The sequence below is a fragment of the Canis aureus genome, chromosome 5 (genome assembly GCF_053574225.1).
Source record: "Canis aureus isolate CA01 chromosome 5, VMU_Caureus_v.1.0, whole genome shotgun sequence".
Taxonomy (NCBI): Eukaryota; Metazoa; Chordata; class Mammalia; order Carnivora; family Canidae; genus Canis; species Canis aureus.
The window spans coordinates 72,532,737-72,550,425 of NC_135615.1; the positions used below are offsets into that span (position 1 = coordinate 72,532,737).

Below are 17,689 nucleotides of genomic sequence, written 5' to 3' on the forward strand. Positions count from 1 at the left end.
GCGAATAAGCGGGCAGCTCCCCTGGGCTGCCTTTCAGCTCGGCTTCATCTGCAAGCCCCAGGAGGGCGATGACCTTAACCATAACCATAAAATAATAACCACTTGCATTTGCAAAGCACTTCTGACTTTCCAAAGCACTTCCAGATTGATGACTTCATCTTAATCTTGACACCATCCAATTACAAGGGGGAGGTCAGGTTTCATTATCTTCCATTTCTGCTAGGAAGACAGACATCTAGAGAACCTGGGTTAGATACCCAAGGATACGCAGCAGACCAGTGAAGGAAACAGAATTGGCACCATCCATCCAGTTGCCCAAGCCAGAAAGCTGTGAATCCTGATTCCTCTCTCTCTTTCCCTATAAACCCCACCTCTAAGCAATCACCAAGTCCATTCTTCTAGATAACCCATGGAGCCTGCCTTTGTTCTTCATTCTTACTAGCATCTTCCCAGCCGGACATGTCACCGAAACTACTGAAATGGCTCCTGAAACGGCCTCCCTGTATCCAGGCTTGCCACCTCTGAGCAGTACCATGGCTGTAGGCACCCCATGCTTTCACCTCTATCTCACCAGACCCTTGTACCACCTTCCCCTTCACATGCCATCCTTCAGCCAACAGAAGCTACTGGTGGTTCTTCAAATAACCTGCTTCTCCCACCTCCAGGTTCATCTAAGTAGTGAAGGGGGACGAGGGCTGCCATTTGGGGTCAGACTGGTTGAAATCCCAGCTCAGCCACTTACTAGTTGTACGACCTTGGGTAAGTCATTTAACTTCTTCCATACGCTTCATAAAATGGGGACAACAGAAGCACCTGCTTTACAGCACCCAGCATGTAGGCAGTGCTCAATATGTGTTAGCTACTGCTGTGATGACGGTTCCTCTGCCTGGAACACTCTACAGCAGGCTCCCCAGCCCCTTTGTCACCTAACCCACTCCTACACCCCCATCATGTCTCAGCCGAGATGTCGTTCCCTTCCTGGCTCCCCCAGATCAGTTTATATCACACGTTGTCTGTTCCCCAGAGGCACATCTCCCTCCTGGAAGCACAGTCAGGTCCTGGGTTCCTAGACGACTACCCCACCCAGACGTTGCTGGAGAGTCCTGGGTGTGTCCAGAGGAAGAGGGAAAGGAGTGGAAGAGGGAGGGTGGCCACAGCAGGAGAGGGCTGGACCCCCTGAGAAGGAGAGGACGGAGGAGGTTGTAGGTTCCCTGAGTAAGGGCTTTGATGGGTGGTAAGTAAAAGCCTGGAAAATTTCTGCCATAAGTTCAGAGTCAAGGCAGCAGAGCTAAAGGCTCCTGCTTTCACATGGATGCCTGGATCTTGGACAAAGCCCACCTCAGAGGTGATCCAGATGGACAGAATGCCAAAGGGCTTTGCCTCCTGTTTCCTGGATCCTGCAAACCTCAAGGCCTAAACTATCCACCTACAGGACCGCTCCTGTCCGACACCGGATTTTCCCACAACCCTGGTGGGTGGTGGCAGGGGTGGGGGTGGAGTTTCTTTTATTTATGTATGTATGTATTTATTTATTTTAATGATTTTATTTATTTGAGAGAAATAGAGGGAGCACGAGCGGAGGGAGGGGCAGAAGGAGAGGGAGAAGCAGCCTCCCCTCTGAGCACAAAGCCAGATGCGGGTCCTGATCCCAGGACTCCCAAGACCATGACCTGAGCGGTGGTCAGACGCTTATCTGACTGAGCCACCCAGGAGCCTCTTATCTATTTTTAAAAGCATTTTTGAAGCACTGAATGTCAAGGATGAAAAGCGTATACCTGTTGGAGGAAACATCACGACAAAGGTCAGATGAAAATCACAGTCTTCGGAAGAAGGAAGGTGACAGAGAGAGTAAAGCTGCAGAATCTCCCGCCCCTCCTTGCACCAGGGATCAGACCCCTGTGCAGACACTGCGGGCCACCTGCCCGGCATCCGTGTCTTCTGCTTATTGTGCAGCTGAGCTCTGATCAGGGTAGGTGTGTTCCCTTGATCTGGGGGAAAGGGAATGCCTGCCCCACCTCAGGGGGTGAACTGACCTAAATAAATTGTAATCTGTGGTAGGCTGCAAAAACGGTCATGATACTTCAGCCCTTTTTGTGTCTATACCCTTGGCCATGTGACTTTACAGCTCTTCCCATCAAGCAGTGGATCCGTTTCCTACTCCTGTACTTGGGCCGGCTTGTGACTTGCTCTGCCCAAAAAATGGGATGGAAATGACAACATGCCAGCTCAGAGTCTGGGATCTCAAGAGGCCTTGCATTCTTCCATCTGATCTCTTGGAACTCTACCGCTGCCATGGAAACAAGCTTGGGCTAGCTTGCTGGATGAGGGACTCATCACCCCATCACCCCCTTTGACAACCAGCCAACACTAGGCATGTGAGTGAGACCATCCTAGACCAGGCAACCCCCAACTGACCCTTTAAAAAATTTTTTTTTAATTTATGATAGGCACACAGTGAGAGAGAGAGGCAGAGACATAGGCAGAGGGAGAAGCAGGCTCCATGCACTGGGAGCCCGACATGGGACTCGATCCCGGGTCCCCAGGATCGCGCCCTGGGCCAAAGGCAGGCGCCAAACCACTGCGCCACCCAGGGATCCCCCAACTGACCCTTCAGTGGACCACAGGCACAATAACAAGACCAGCCAAGATCAGGTTGGGGGGCTGACTCAGATCACAGAACTCCTCAGCTACCCACAGACGGCTGATGGATAATAAATGATTGCGGTTTCAAGCCACTAGGTTTGGGGCTGATTTGTTAAGCAGGAGCCATCATAATACATACTTCCCTACATCATCCTGCATCCTAGGGGTGGATGTGTAACCAATGAGATGTAAAAACAAATCTGCCGATAGACTTTCTTTTTCCAGAATTAAAAATCAAAAGCCCATCAGGAGAAAACTGTTTGCCCAAAGCCCTTTGGAATGTCGATATGATGCCTGGAGCTGTAGCAGCCATCCTGCAATCATGAAGCAGTAAACATGACCATGAAAAGCCAGTATGGGTGAGATTGTCAGTGGAAAGACAGAACGAGCCTGCATCTTTGGTGATGTTGTTGAACTCTAAGTACACCAGCTCTGGCCTGCCTGCATCAAGACTCCCAGCCATGTCTTTTTGTTACTTAGAGATTAAAGCATTCCTAGAGGATGCACCCATGTGTGGGGAACACCCCAAGAAGAGAGACACAGAAATAAATGAACATGGCCTACTGGCATGAATACATATTTGTTTTGAGTCTGGGAGGTAGAAATCTGTGATTGAGAGCAGGGACTTTGCATTTGAACACTGAGTCTGCTACGTGTGAGTTATGGGACTCTGGATAAGTTTACCAACTTCACCAAGCCTCCATTCCTCGTCTATTAAGAGGAATTGATAATATCATATTTTACAGGATTATGAAGAAGATAAGTGGGGCAAGGCAAATACGGAGCTTGTTGCAGTGCCTGACACATTGGAAACGTTTGCTAAGCTCCCATCCTAGGGAGTACTGTTATCACAATAACCGTGTTCACATCAACCTTCCCTTCTCAGTGTGAAGCGGAGGGACCCCAGACTGAGACAGAGCCATCCCTGGGATTTGGCCAACGTCAGGTACACGTACTGAAGAGTGGGCTGGGTCCTGCCTGGAGTTGATTCGCAAGCGTCACACTGCAGGATTTGCTGGGGAGTGAGGTAGAAGGGACCTTGTGTGAGAGCAGCAGGGAAGGGACAGTGGCTGGGAGGACAGTGAGACAGGCTGAGTTCCCAGCCCAGAGCCAACAAGAGCTGCGTGAATCGAGGCTGGGGTGTTGCAGGCGGAGGACGACGGGCCTCTGAGGTGTGGGGCTCCGGCAACCCAGGCGGTCAAGTGTGATCTGGTGGGGAGAAAGGCCTTCTGGAGACCTCTTTATATTTATTTTTTTGGGCAGCCCGGGTGGCTCAGCGGTTTGGAGCTGCTTTCAGCCCAGGGAGTGAGCCTGGGGACTGGGGATCGGGTCCCACGTCGGGCTCCCTGCATGGAGCCTACTTCTCCCTCTGCCTGTGTCTCTGCCTCTCTCTCTCTCCCCTCTGTGTATTCTTGTGAATAAATAAATAAAAAATTTTTAAACTATTTTTTAATTTTATTTATTTATTCATGAGAGACAAAGGTGGGGCAGAGACACAGGCAGAAGGAGAAGCAGGCCCCATGCAGGGCACCCAACATGGGACCCGATCCCAGGTCCCCAGGATCATGCCCTGGACCAAAGGCAGGTGCTAAAGCACTGAGCCACCCAGGCTGCTCTTTTGGAGACTTCTACTTGTTGAACATGCACGGTGCCTCCGTGGCCTGCCTCCTGGGGGACAGTGAGGGAAGCACAGGACAGCAGAACAGACAGGTTGCCTGTCTCCTGTTTTTTCTACCAAGCTGTCATTTCCTTAGACAACAAATCAACCCTTGCCTTGCCTTTCTCTACTTTTTTTTTTTCCTCTGCTCATTCCCTTCAGCTTCCTGCCCCATCCCAAGCCTCCTCCTACCTCCATCTGGAGTTCCCATTCCCTGCTACTGGAATCCCTAATGCCACCTCTGCCTTCCGTCCTCCTCCGCCACCCGCAGCATCACCCTCGGGAGCGTGGAGGCTGCCCATGTCTCATCTGCACGCTCCGATGCTGAGAGTATTAATAACTGCTTCCGGGTGACCTTGCAGATCACTACTCCCTACTGGCAAGTCCTAGTCTCCTTCTTCCACAATATCCTTCCCCCCCTTCTCCCATCCATCCCTGACCTCCCTGGCCTCTCTGGCCTCTCCCCACAAAGCCTGAACAAAACCCTGAACCAGTGAGGGGTGCAGGGGAACCAGATGAGTGCCCACAGCCCCAGCCCTCATCGAAAGTCCTACCCTCAGAGGCATCTCTGTCTCCTTAAAGGGCCCTCCGGCATGGGGTGCTGCCTCCTGGCCAGGCCCCAGAGCCATTCTGGTAGCCAGGCAGGGTGGTGTGCTGAAACAGACAGCTTTAGGGGCCCTGGGACCAGATGTACAGAATTGTAGAACTGGGAAAAAAAAATAAAGCTTAGGCATCATCTAGTCCAACCCTCCTTGGGTTTATAGAGAAAGATGCTGAGATCCAAAGCGGTGTAAAGGGACTGACAGCAAGTGAGTAGCAGAGTCAAGATCAGAATCCACATCTCCTACATCCAGTAACAATCTACTTTCGCCCACCTTGGGAGGGGGAACCTTGGGCAACTGCATCATTCATAGGCCAGGCCCTTTGTGAAGCACTTTTATGTATATTATTTGATTTAACCCTTCACATAACTCTCTCCAGGGGTGGGGGGTCACGATATCTAGTTTACAGATGAGGAATTCAGGGCTCAGAACAGTTCAGGAGCTTGCTTGCTCAATGTCGTATAGGGGCTGGACTGGAACCCAGGCCTCTCTGAGTCCATAGACCCTCATGGCCAAGGCACAAAATTTCTCAGTGAAACTCTGAACACTCTGGGCCTCAGTTTCCTCACCTGTGAAATGGAGCAATTGGGCTCCATGGCCCCCGGACCCACCTGTGAGGCACTGAAAGAAATTTTGAGGAGAGGCAGACTGTTTGCTAGTTGCCCGCATTAGTGGGAAAATTTCTCTGTTTTCCCCATTTGCTTCAAAGCAGCTCGCCCCCAGGTTTACGCTGAGAGGAGCCTGGGGAAGGTGCCATGGCAACCACAGAGGCTCCTGAGAACCGAATTCACCAGATTTGGCCAGACTAGCAAACTGAGTGACCTGAGGCCTATAGTACCCAAGGGGGTCAGGGCAGAGCCCCAAAGGGAGGGGCTGAGCAGCCTGAGATCCTGGCTGAGCAGAGAGAAAATGGGTCTGCAGCCTGAAAACAAGGTTCTGTGGTGCAAACTGTGACATATAAATTCAAGGATCCTGGGCCAATCACTTCCTCTCTCTGAGCTTCAAGGTATTTTTTCGTCACTTAGCACACACAATGTACTCAAGATAAATCGCAGCTGCTATTGTTATTACTAATATCCAAATTTTGAAGAGTTGGATGCCCATCAGATAATGAACTTGAAAATGCTTTATAGATTGCAGCACCACACAAGTGCAAGAGATGGTCCCTCAGTAAGAATATTCACACTCCCCTGGCCGTATTAGAACCCCTGATTTGCACATAAGAATTGAACCAAGCACTTTCTTATACAAAAGACAGGGTTGACACTATGTTTGGGGAGAAATGCAAAGATGAATCATACGGGAATTTTTACAATCTAGAAGGTAACATGTAAGGAAGGGGGTGGGGGTAAGTGTATGAAAGAGGGTCAAATAAAGTTGAGAGAGACCATCAGTAGACCCCCGCAGCTGAGCCAACAAAGGAGATTCATTTTAAGGGAACAGGGGTGTCTGGGAATTCATGGTCAGGGATGTTGACTGCCTCTGGGAAGACCATGGGACCAAGAATAGAATCCGGGAGCATCTGGGTGGCTCAGTGGTTGAGTGTCTGCCTTTGCCTCAGATCATGATCTTGGGGTCCTGGGATCGAGTCCTGACTCGGTCTCCCTGTGGGGAGCCTGTGTCTCCCTCTGCCTATGTCTCTACCTCTCTCTGTGTGTCTCTCATGAATAAATAAGTAAAATATTTTTTAAACATTAAATTTAAATTGGGACGCCTGGGTGGCTCAGTGGTTGAGCGTCTGTCTTCAGGTCACAGCATGATCTCGGATCCCCAGATCGAGTCCCACATCAGGCTCTCTGCAGGGAGCCTGCTTCTCCCTCTGCCTCTGTCTCTCCCTCTCTCATGAATCAATCAATCAATCAATCAATCAACCAATCTTTTTTAAAAATTAAATTTAAATTTAAAAAAAATAGGAATCCGGGACTCACTCTGTGTTTCTCCTCCATTCTTCTCTCTCTGCACACTGGCTTCCTCTGCTGCTCCAGCCACAGGGACAGGTTGTGACCACCCCGCAGTTCCTAAATTCTCAGTTTTAACACTCAGCCTGGCACACAGCAGACAGCATGACCAACCATCCTGGTTTGCCTGGGACTCTCCTAGTTTTACCGCAGAAGCCTCTCAGTCCTGGAAAATCGGCATGGTTTGTCACCCTGACCACAGCTGCCAGAGGCAGTTTTATTGAGTTAATAAATGTTCTAGCGCCAACCACAAGCAGAGGTAGCACCTGAAGCCCCATTCGGGGGTCCTGGGAGAAGGAAACCTGATTGGGCCTGTTGAAATCAGGTGGTTCCTGGTCCAGTTGGCCGCAGGATTGGCTTGCATGCCACAAACATGACTGCCAGGGACCAGCAGCCCTCGATGGGGAAAGGAGCAGGTGGAGTCATTGACTTATGGTCCAGGTACATCCCCCAAAAGATGCCAGCTATAATTTCTGCCTTGCCACCTAAATAATGAACTCTGCGGAGAAAAGACAATGTCCTATTGATCCTTACAGGCACATACATTCCTAACACAAATTTGTGTATTTGCTTTCTCTGTTCTTCTAACCCATCAAGCTTGCTCAACCCTATGCCTTGGCACTTGCCTCTACCTAAAACGTTCTTCCCCCAGGCCCCAGGTGGCTGGGGGCTCTCCTTTAACATCAACCCTGAGCTCCAATTTACAAGACATCTCTCCCCCACCCTGGCACTATCTTCCACATCAGCTTGTCGCAACCTGCTATTACTTCCTGGCTTTCTTCCCAGCGCTAATCGCCACCTGGAATCATCTTGTTCATTTACTGGCTTGAATTGTGTCTGTTTTCCCAATACTAGAATGTGAGCTCCAGAGGGGCAGGCACCTTACCTGCCTTGCTCATCACTCTGTGCCCAATGCAAGGAGAGCACCTGCCCCCTTTAGATGCGTGAGAAATATTTATTGAATAAATAAATAAATGGATGAAATGTAGGGGGAGGTGCATTCCAGGTATGGTAGCAGCACCAGGGGAAACGGGGAGAATTAATTGCAGGGTCTGCCCAGGAAACCGGAAGTAGCTTAATTTGGCCAGAAGGCAAGGAGCACCAAGGGAAGTGGGCAAAAATTTGCTGAATGGGTTAGTAGGTTAGGGCCAGATCTCCACACCACAGTGCCTAGCTCTTTGCTTATTCACTCCTGCTGGAGATTTTAGGTGAGGCTCTCCTTTTTGTAAGATAATAATTTTTTAGTTGCTTCAGGTAACACAGGTGAACACTTCTATCGAAAGGCCTCCTTGGTGAGAATTCTAGACAGGAGTGTTTTGTAATGATGCCAGACATGAGCATAAACCTTTGTGGGATGTCAAGAGCTTGCAGGAGAAAGTCTGTGCTCTGGCAACAGCCCCGGGCACCACACAAGGCTGGCTCTGGTCACTGTTCAGAGAAGCCTTGTGGAGGGGTGGCGAGAACAGCGGCCTGCCTCAAGTATAGAAAACCTGCACCTTCATTTTGCCAGCTGTGTGACTGGGGCAGGACTCTCACCCTCCTTAAGTTCATTCGTTCATTTATTTATTCACTCCGCCACTCATTCAATGAATAGTTATCACGTTCCTATTGTGATGGTTGATTTTATGTGTCAACTTGGCTGGGCCACACTGCCAAGATATTTGGTCAAACATTATTCCAGACATTTCCTTGCGGGTGTTTTAGATGAATTAATACTTAAACTGCTGGACTTTGGGGGCGTCTGGGTGGCTCAGTCAGGTAAGCAGCTGTCTTCGGCTCAGGTCATGATCCCAGGGTCCTGGGATTGAGCCCTGCGTCAGACTCCCTGCTTAGCAAGGAGTCTGTTTCTCCCTATTCCTCTGCCCCTCTGCCTGCTTGTGCTCTCACTCCCTCTCTCTCTCTCAAATAAATAAATAAAATCTTTCAATTAATTAATTCATTGTTAGACTTAGGGTAAAGCAGATTGCACTCCAAAATGTGGGTGGCCCCCATCTAATCAGTTAAAGGCTCACATAGAACAAAAGACTTGACCTCCCACAAGCAAGAGGGGATTCTCCAGCTTGACAACCTTCAGACTTGAACCACAACGTCACCTCTTCCCTGAGTGTCTAGCCTGCCAGCCCACCCTGTAGACTCTGAACTGCCAACCTCCATAATCACATGAGTTAATTCCTTAAAATGAGTCTTTCTCTATATATATACACATCCCAATGACTCTGTTTCTTTGGAGAACCCTGAATATTACAGTCTACTAAGTGATTAATTCTGAAGACAGAACAGTGAACAGAACGGACCCTGTCTATGACCTCACTGAATTTACATTCTAGTGGGAAGAGTAAACAATAAATAAGTAACACACACAACATTAAACATGCCATTGAGAGGTGTTTGCGAGTGTGTGGAACCCCAGGGCACAGATCTGACTGGCCGGAAGGCATAGCTGGATAAAGATCTGGGCAGAGCTGCTTTCAGGCAAGAGCCAAGGCTTCATTTCAGATCCTCTTTTGTAAAATGGAGGAAAGAAGATCAGCTCTGTTGTCATAGAGAATGTTTAGAATGAGCTCATTTTTGTTTAAAAAAAAAAAAAACTACATGTCTAGCAGGATAGAAAGAATTGTCGCCTTAGCAGATGGCAGCAGGCTCCTTAGAGAAAGAGTTGTCTCTCTATAGGATTATGCTTTGATAAACCACTCGAGGGGATAGTGCTATGTACCCAAGGGCATGGCTCTCAGACCAGCCTAGAAGACAGGTACACTTGCACTCGGGTGGGAGCTACAAGGAAGGAGGATGGTGGCACGGGCCCTGACAGAGGACCCAAGGCCTTTTCCCAATAGCAGGTTCATTTTTTTTAATGTAGTTTTATTTATTTAAGTAATCTCTACACCCAACGTGGAGCTCAAACTCACAAACCCAAGAGTCACAGGCTCCATTGACTGAGCCAGCCAGGCATCCCAAGTCAATCTCAATTTTATCTGTTTCTTTTTTTAAGAATTTATTTATTTGGGCAGCCCAGGTCGCTTGGCAGTTTAGCGCCACCTTCAGCCCAGGGCCTGATCCTGGGGTCCCAGGATCGAGTCCCGTGTCAGGCTCCCTACGTGGAGCCTGCTTCTCCCTCTGCCTGTGTCTCTGTCTCTCTCTGTCTCTCATGAATAAATAAATAAAATCTTTTTAAAAAATTTTTATCTTTTGAAAGAGAGAGTGAGAGAAAGTAGAGGGAGAGGAGCGATAGGGAGAGGGAGAAGTAGACTCACCACTGAACACAGAGCCCGACTCAGGGCTTGATGGGCTCATGACTTGAGCCAAAGGCAGACACTTAGCCAACTGAGCCACTTAACCAACTCTTCTCTGATGAAGAGAAGCCCTTCAACCTCAATTTTAAAAAGTTTTTATTCCTGTGACATAACCTCACTCTTTGTCCTTTTGACCTTAAGAATGTTTAAATTCACACATGGCTTCTTGTGAATGGGATTTTTCTGGAAATGGAAGAAAAGAGCTAAGATTCTGGTCTTAGCTACTCCCAGGCCATATTGCCCCAGGACTTAGGCACCAGACAGCCAAAAGGATGCAGAAACTAAGAATTCAGTGGTTGGCAAATAGGAGCCAAAGGGGACTGTACCTACTTACGCCCTCGGAGAAGCTCATTTTTGAGGAGAGAGTGGAATTTCCACTGGGTACAGAATAAAGAGTTCAAACCCATCTTAACTTAATCTTAAGAGCCCAGCTGACTTCTGGGTCATGGATTCATAAGGATACATAAGAAAACAAAACATAGGGCACCTGGGTGACTCAGTGGTTGAATGTCTGCCTTCGGCTCAAGGAGTGATCCTGGGGTCCCGGGAGTGAGTCCCACATCAGGCTTCCCAGCGGAGAGCTTGCTTCTCCCTCTGCCTATGTCTCTGCCTCTTTCTGTGTTTCTCATGAATAAATGAATAAAATCTTTAAAAAAGAAAAAAAGAAAGAAAACAAAGCATGGGAAGCTTGACGCCAGATGCCAACAGGGTCTACCTCTGGATGATGGAATGACATGACTTTGTTATATATGTGCAACTGTCTAAACCTTTTATAATAAGTAGAAAATATCCAAAGCTATCTTCACTTATTTTTTTTTTTTACAAATTAATAAATCTCCTCCTGCTGCCAATCCTGCCCAAGTGGACAAGACAGGGGGTCTCTCCTCACCAGGAGGGGACCTGGAGGGAGGCTGGGTCTCCTTCCTCCACTGCATTTGGAAACATGGCTCATCCCACTCTTGAGGGTTCTATGAAAGTGAAAAGAGCTTCGAGGGAGACTTGCAAATTGCTTCTCTCTCTCTCTCTCTTCTCTTTCCTCAGTGAGGATGAAAGGAACCCAACTGGCCTGCTCTTATCTCCAGACAGCTAACCCCTGGTATTTGGCTGCCAGGCCAAGCCTTCCCCTTAGCCCTCAAGGCCAGGCAAGGTAACAAGGTAGGAGTTCATTTCTACTCTTTTTTCTCCCAGCTCCATAGCCAGACCTGGGTTCCAGGGAAAACCTCCAGCACCTTCCTGAAACCTCCCAGAACTTTGCTGCTGATAGCTTCTGATGTCAGAGGGGGCCAGAGGCCTCAGAAGCAGCCAGGCCTAGGACCTTCTGCCTCCCTCACGGGGACTCCTTTTCTTCCACAGCCCAGGTTACATAAGATTTCTCCTCACCTGCTTCCACAGGACCAGCCTCCTTCTCAAATTATGGTCCAGGTAAAATTTGGTTACAAAGGGCATTTGGGGGAACCCCTGGCTGGCTCAGTCGATAGAGCATGCATCTCTCTCTCTCTCTCTCTCTCTCTCTCTCTCTCTCTCTCAAGATTTTACTTATTTATTTGAGAGAGGCATGAGCAGGGGGAAGGGCAGAGAGAGAGGGAGAGGAGCAGACTCCCCACTGAGCAGGGAGCCTGACTTGGGGCTCAACCCCAGGACACCGAGCCAAAGTCTGACACTTAACCAACTGAGCCATCCAGGCGCCTGAGCATGCAACTCTTCATGTTGGGTTCATGAGTTCAAGCCCTAGGTTGGGCATACAGCTTACTCAAAGAAAAAAAAAAAAAAGACATCTTAAGTCCCCTCCTCTTACCCCAACTCCTTGCCACATTAGCGGGGCCCATCCCAGCTCAGATTAAAGTCGTCTGTCCCTGCCCTTTCATCTTGGTTCCAAACCCATTTCCTGGGTCCTTGGAGGATGGAAACAAAAACAGCATTTATGACCAAACAGAAGCAAAACCTAACCACCCCACCCAAGGGTGCACAGAGCTCAGCTTCTCCCACCACATTCATTCCAAACCCTGCTTTGCATAACTGAAAGGCCAAGTAGGTATGTTGTCCCAAAACAGGCAATCTTCCACCAAGATGCCTGGCTTACTCTAGAAAATGCTGCCAAGCAGTTTTGTGTATGTGTGGGGGGGTTTTTTTTGTAGTTAAATATACATAACATAAAATTTACCATTCCAGGCAGCTTTTTAAAATAGCATTTTTCAGGGAGCTTGAGTGGCTCAGTGGGTTGGACAGCCGACTCTTGATTTCTGCTCAGGTCTTGGTTTCACTGTGGTGGGTTCAGTTCCCCAATTGGGCTCCATGCTGGGCATGGAGCCTACTTCAAAATTAATTAATTAATTAATTTTAAAAATAGCATTTTTCTTCTTCCCTACAATGTTATGAATAAAATGGGCAAATGAAATCTGAGAACATGAACGACTAGGTGGGGAAGGGTTATCCTTTGGCCAGGCAAGTGGCCCCAAGTGCCCAGTAGGTGACATACACTTCCCCCTGGGCTCCCCTGAGTCACTGCCTGCCTGCCCAGTGGCCTCACTACTCAGAGTGACCAGTAAGGAGACTGCAAAGTTGGGTTGAAGCCCTGCTGTCAAGGCCTGAAATGCTACATTTTTAATCATAGGGAGCCACTGAAAGTTCTTGAGCATGATCAGAGCCACACTTTACTAAGATTCATCCAGTGTAAGGGTGAAGAATAGCAGAGGGTGTGAGGGACCAGAGGGGAGCCTGGCTGGCTCAGTCAGTAGAGCATGTGACTCTTGATCTCAGGGTCCTGAGCTCAAGCCCTACATTGGGCATAGAGCTTACTCTTAAAAAGAAAAGAAGAGGGATCCCTGGGTGGCGCAGCGGTTTGGCGCCTGCCTTTGGCCCAGGGCGCGATCCTGGAGATCCGGGATCGAATCCCACATCAGGCTCCCGGTGCATGGAGCCTGCTTTTCCCTCTGCCTATGTCTCTGCCTCTCTCTCTCTCTCTGTGACTATCATAAATAAATAAAAATTAAAAAAAAAAAAAGAAAAGAAAAGAAGAGAAAAGAATAGCAGGGGAAGATTCTCAGGGAGGGGAGATGGCAAAGGGGTGGTCAGTCCAGGTTCTAGCAGATAGGGTAAGGAGATAGAACTGAAACCTTCATATAAACCGGGACCCTCAAAGGACTATACCCTCAGTAAAAGAGCCGATGAGTAAACTCTCTCCTCCCACACAGGGAAACAAGGAAACTTGCATGTCTCAGCCTGAGTTGGAGTGGGAGGGTGGATATGTCCCGGGGAATTTATAATCCAAGATCAGATTTGGAGTTGGATTTTACACTACTCACATGGAATGAATCCAACTAAAGAGTTAACATAACATGTGACCTGGACCACAAGCCTGGTCCAGAGAAACTCCGAGTTCAAGCCAGGCCTGTGTAGCCTGGGGGCAGTGCTTGAAATCTCCTCAGAGGTGAAGGGATCCCGAGGGGGACTTGCAAGGAGTAAAAACTGGCTCATTGCCTTCTGTCTGGGTCCTCCTTATTTTCGTGCTTTCCTGCCTGCACTGCCTTGGGGGATGGACTGCACTTGGCACTCTCTGCAGGTCAAGAGGCAGAGCCAGGTGGAGAGCCCTGGGCTCCTGACCTACATGGTGCAGCCTCATGCCGAGCTCTGGACTAGGTTCTGGAAGACACACCAAGGACAAGGCAATAGGTCTCATTGGAAGACAGCACCAAATGAGGAATTTTAAATGCCCCATGGAATATGCCCTACAAACTGGATGCATGCAAACCACAGAATAAACCAGTGAAAGGGCTCAGTCAGGGACAGCTTCTCAGAAGAGACAGGGTGGGAGAAGAGCCCTGGACCGAGATGAGATGGACTTTGGCTACTGGCTCTGCCTCCCCCTGGCTGTGTCCTTGGCAAGCCCCTGCCCCTCCCCAAGCCTCCACTTTTCCATCTAAGGTCTCCTCAGATACTAAGATTCTATGTCCTGCTGAGGGAACAGAAGGGAGGAGAGCGTTCCAGAGAGAAAGCTCAGCTCTGAGGCAGGTGTAGCTGAGGAAGGGGATGGGGAACCTGGAAGCAGCTGAGGGCAATGACAGGCCAGGGCAGGAGGTGGAGAGCTTGGACTGGAGTCCCTTGTTCTCATCTACCTGAAACTCCATGTCCTCGGCGCCTACTGAGCCCCTAGCTCTCTGAAAACCCGCCCGGCCTCAGCATGCTCTGGAAACTGCTTTCTTCATGGCTGTCAAGTGACGCAGGCCCAAAGCCCTTTCTTGGCCCTCCTTCTCAGTCTGTCAGGAGCAGTTGACACTGGTGCTCACTATGTCAGCTGGCTGTGGTCCAGGTTTCCTGCTCCACACAGTCCTCTCTCGGGTACCAGCTTATTATTCCTAAAGGACAAATAGAAAAATCTCATCCCTTTGCTCAAAAACAAAAGGCAAAAGGACCCACTGGTCTAAGTACAAACTCATCACCCAGGCATGCAAAGCTCTCCACCAGCCCTCAACCTACTCTCCCAGCTTTACCTCTTCCCATTGCCTCACCCAAATTGCAAAACCCCAAGCCCACCCTCACCATCCTTTCCTACCTCCCTGTCTTTGACATGCCGTGATTCCCTCCTGGAATCTCCTTTCTCTACAGGTCAAATCACTTTCTGTCATCCCTGTCCATGCTACTGCTTTCTGGAAAATCTGTCTTGATCATTCCCAAATTTAACTGAAACAGCTAAGCTGCTGAAACAAAAGCTCCCTAAAATAACAGGGGCTTGAGTAAGCTCTGCCTGATTCCTGTCTGTTTTCTCACCCTCGTTCTCCAGTTGTTGTTGTTGTTTTTAATTCTCTGAGCCATTTGATAACCTCCTAATACATTCCTTCTCTGCTTAAGCTATTCAGTATTGGTTTCTGTTGCTTGCAATCAATAATCATGACTGATAACCCTGTCTCCCTCCTGGATTGCTATCGAGTGAGATGCTGTGTACACAGGTGCTTTGTGAAAAGCAAAGCCCAACAGAAAGAAATGTGATTTATCATTCCACTCTGTATTCCCCATCCATAGCCTCCCATCATCCAGCTGCCTCCGACAGAAGAGAACCAGAAAAACAACTCGCAATCACATTACCGAAAGGGAATGAAGGGCCAGAAGAGCTAGCAATGAAGCCCGAAAATAGAACACTCATGTTACACTTGATAATTACCTCCCTGAATATGACTTTTGCAATTATATAATCCTAAACTTTTTTTTTTTTTGCATTGTAAACAGATAGCAAATAATCTCCAAAACCACTTAATGATGATTCCTGACTCCATTAAGGTAAGTTTAAGTGCTTTGTTTAGATCCTGTGTTACTGAGCCACCAAGAGAGACAAAGGGACCATTTCCCCCCTGCAGTTCCTTCTCCGGGCCACGAGGCCTTCACTGTCCACTTAAGCTGGAAGACATCACTCCCGGGGTGCCTGGGCGGCTCAGGCAGTTGAGCAGCCGACTCTTGATTTCAGCTCAGGTCATGATCTCCGGGTCCTGGGATCAAGCCCCACATTGGACTCCCTGTTCAAGAGTTTGCTCCAGGATTCTTCCTCTCCCTCTGCCTCTCCCCCTGATTGCTCGTGCTCTCTCTAAAATAAATAAATACATCTAAAAAAAAAAGAAAGAAAGAAAGAAAGAGAGAGAGAGAGAAAGAGAGAGAGAGAAAGAAAGAAAGAAAGAAAGAAAGGAAAGAAAGAAAGAAAGAAAGAAAGAAAGAAAGAAAGAAAGAAGAAAGAAAGAAGACAGAAAGAAAGAAGAAAGAAAGAAAGAAAGAAAGAAAGAAAGAAGAAAGAAAGAAAGAAAGAAAGAAAGAAAGAAAGAAAGAAAGAAAGAAAGAAAAATCACTCCCTTTTCTAAACTCCTCTGGCACAATTTTTTTCAAATATCATTTACATACAGTAAAGTGCACAAATCTTAAGTGTACCTGTGGTTGAATTTTTACATATTTTGTGTATGCCCAGGGTTCCACTACCCAGTTGAAGACACAGAACATTTCCAGAAAGTTCCTTCATGCTTCCTCCCAGCCAGTACCCTAGTAGGAACCCTTCTTCTGACCTTTACCACCATAGATTGTTTTGCCAGTTCCAAAACTTCATAAAAATGGAATCATGTTATATATACTCTCTTACTTCTAGCTCCTTTCATTCAATAAGTTTTTGAGTCTTCTGGCTTTTTTTTTTTTATTAAAATTTATCACTTTGCACATGAAATCTTCCTTGCTTATAGACGTGTTTTCTCTCCTCTACCAGACTTGGGAGTGTCTAGTGTCAGATGACACCTCTCTCAGCAGCCTCCACAAATTAGATGATAAATAGTTCCCAAATGAATTTACCAATGAAGACCAGAACCATGGGCCTCATTTCTCTGTGTCCCCTACCATCTCTGCCATGATAACATGCACATATATTGGGTATTTACCATGTGCCAGGCTCTGGGCTGAGTCCTTTATACACACTAACTTCATATTAGTGCCCACCACAACCCTATCTGCAGGTATGACTATCCCCATGTTCTACATTAGGAAACTGAGGCTCGGATGTAACATTATTTCCCCCATGGCCAGCTTACTAAGAAGTGACAGAGCCAAAACCCAGACCCTGGTGAATCTGACCAGTACCCAGACTGCTAACCACAAACTTGCACTCATGGGTAGGAGAAAAGCTAACAAGAATGGTCCACATGCAATTCGTGACACCTCACAAACCCCTCCCATCAGCCTTGCAATGCACGGATCATGATGCCGGTCTTCACAAGGAGGAAGGCTGAGGAACAGAAACGCTGAATGAGGGGATCCCTTGGTGGCTCAGCGGATTGGCGCCTGCCTTTGGCTGGGGCATGATCTTGGGGTCCTGGGATCGGGTTCCTGCTGGGCTCCCTGCAGGGAGCCTGCTTCTCCCTCTGCCTGTGTCTCTGCCTCTCTCTGTGTGTCTCTCATGAATAAATAAATAAAATCTTAAAAAACAAAAAACAAGAAACATTGAATGACCTGTTCCTATAACTAGCAAGTGGCCAAGGCTGGATACAAGAATCCCTCTCAAGGGGAGGCCTGTGTCCTTTGACCTCCATGAGCCGCCTTTCTGCGGGACAAGCTGACAGAGTGAAAGGGCTTTAGCAGTAAATCTCTGTGTGGTCTGGGAGTTCGCTTTCGTGACCCAGGGGGACGCTGGGATCAGTCATCTACTTCAAAGCACAGCATTTGGAACATGGCACACTTGACTATACAAGGCTGAGTAGGGGGGCTGTGTCTGTGGCAATATTTAAGATGTCATCCTCAGGATCCCTGGGTGGTTCAGTGGTTTGGTGCCTGCCTTTGGCCTAGGGCATGATCCTGGAGTCCCAGGATCGAGTCCCAGGATCGAGTCCCAGGATCGAGTCCCGCGTCGGGCTCCCAGCATGGAGCCTGCTTCTCCCTCCTCCTGTGTCTCTGCCTCTCTCTCTCTCTCTCTCTCTCTCATAAATAAATAAATAAATCTTTAAAAAAAATAAGATGTCATCCTCAAAAATTTGGAAAAAGCAGATCCAAATGAAAAGGACATGTGCTTTTTTTTTTTTTTAA

General features: G+C 48.2%; 1 long non-coding RNA gene across 1 annotated transcript; it reads left to right on the top strand.

Annotated features, from left to right (window-relative positions):
• Positions 1-9,202: 9,202 nt before the first annotated feature.
• LOC144314557 (uncharacterized) lies at positions 9,203-15,814 on the top strand. The gene is made up of 5 exons (XR_013380446.1): positions 9,203-9,332; positions 11,192-11,305; positions 11,504-11,572; positions 15,371-15,421; positions 15,606-15,814. It is a non-coding gene; the product is annotated as an uncharacterized LOC144314557 (long non-coding RNA).
• The last annotated feature ends 1,875 nt before the right edge of the window (positions 15,815-17,689 follow it).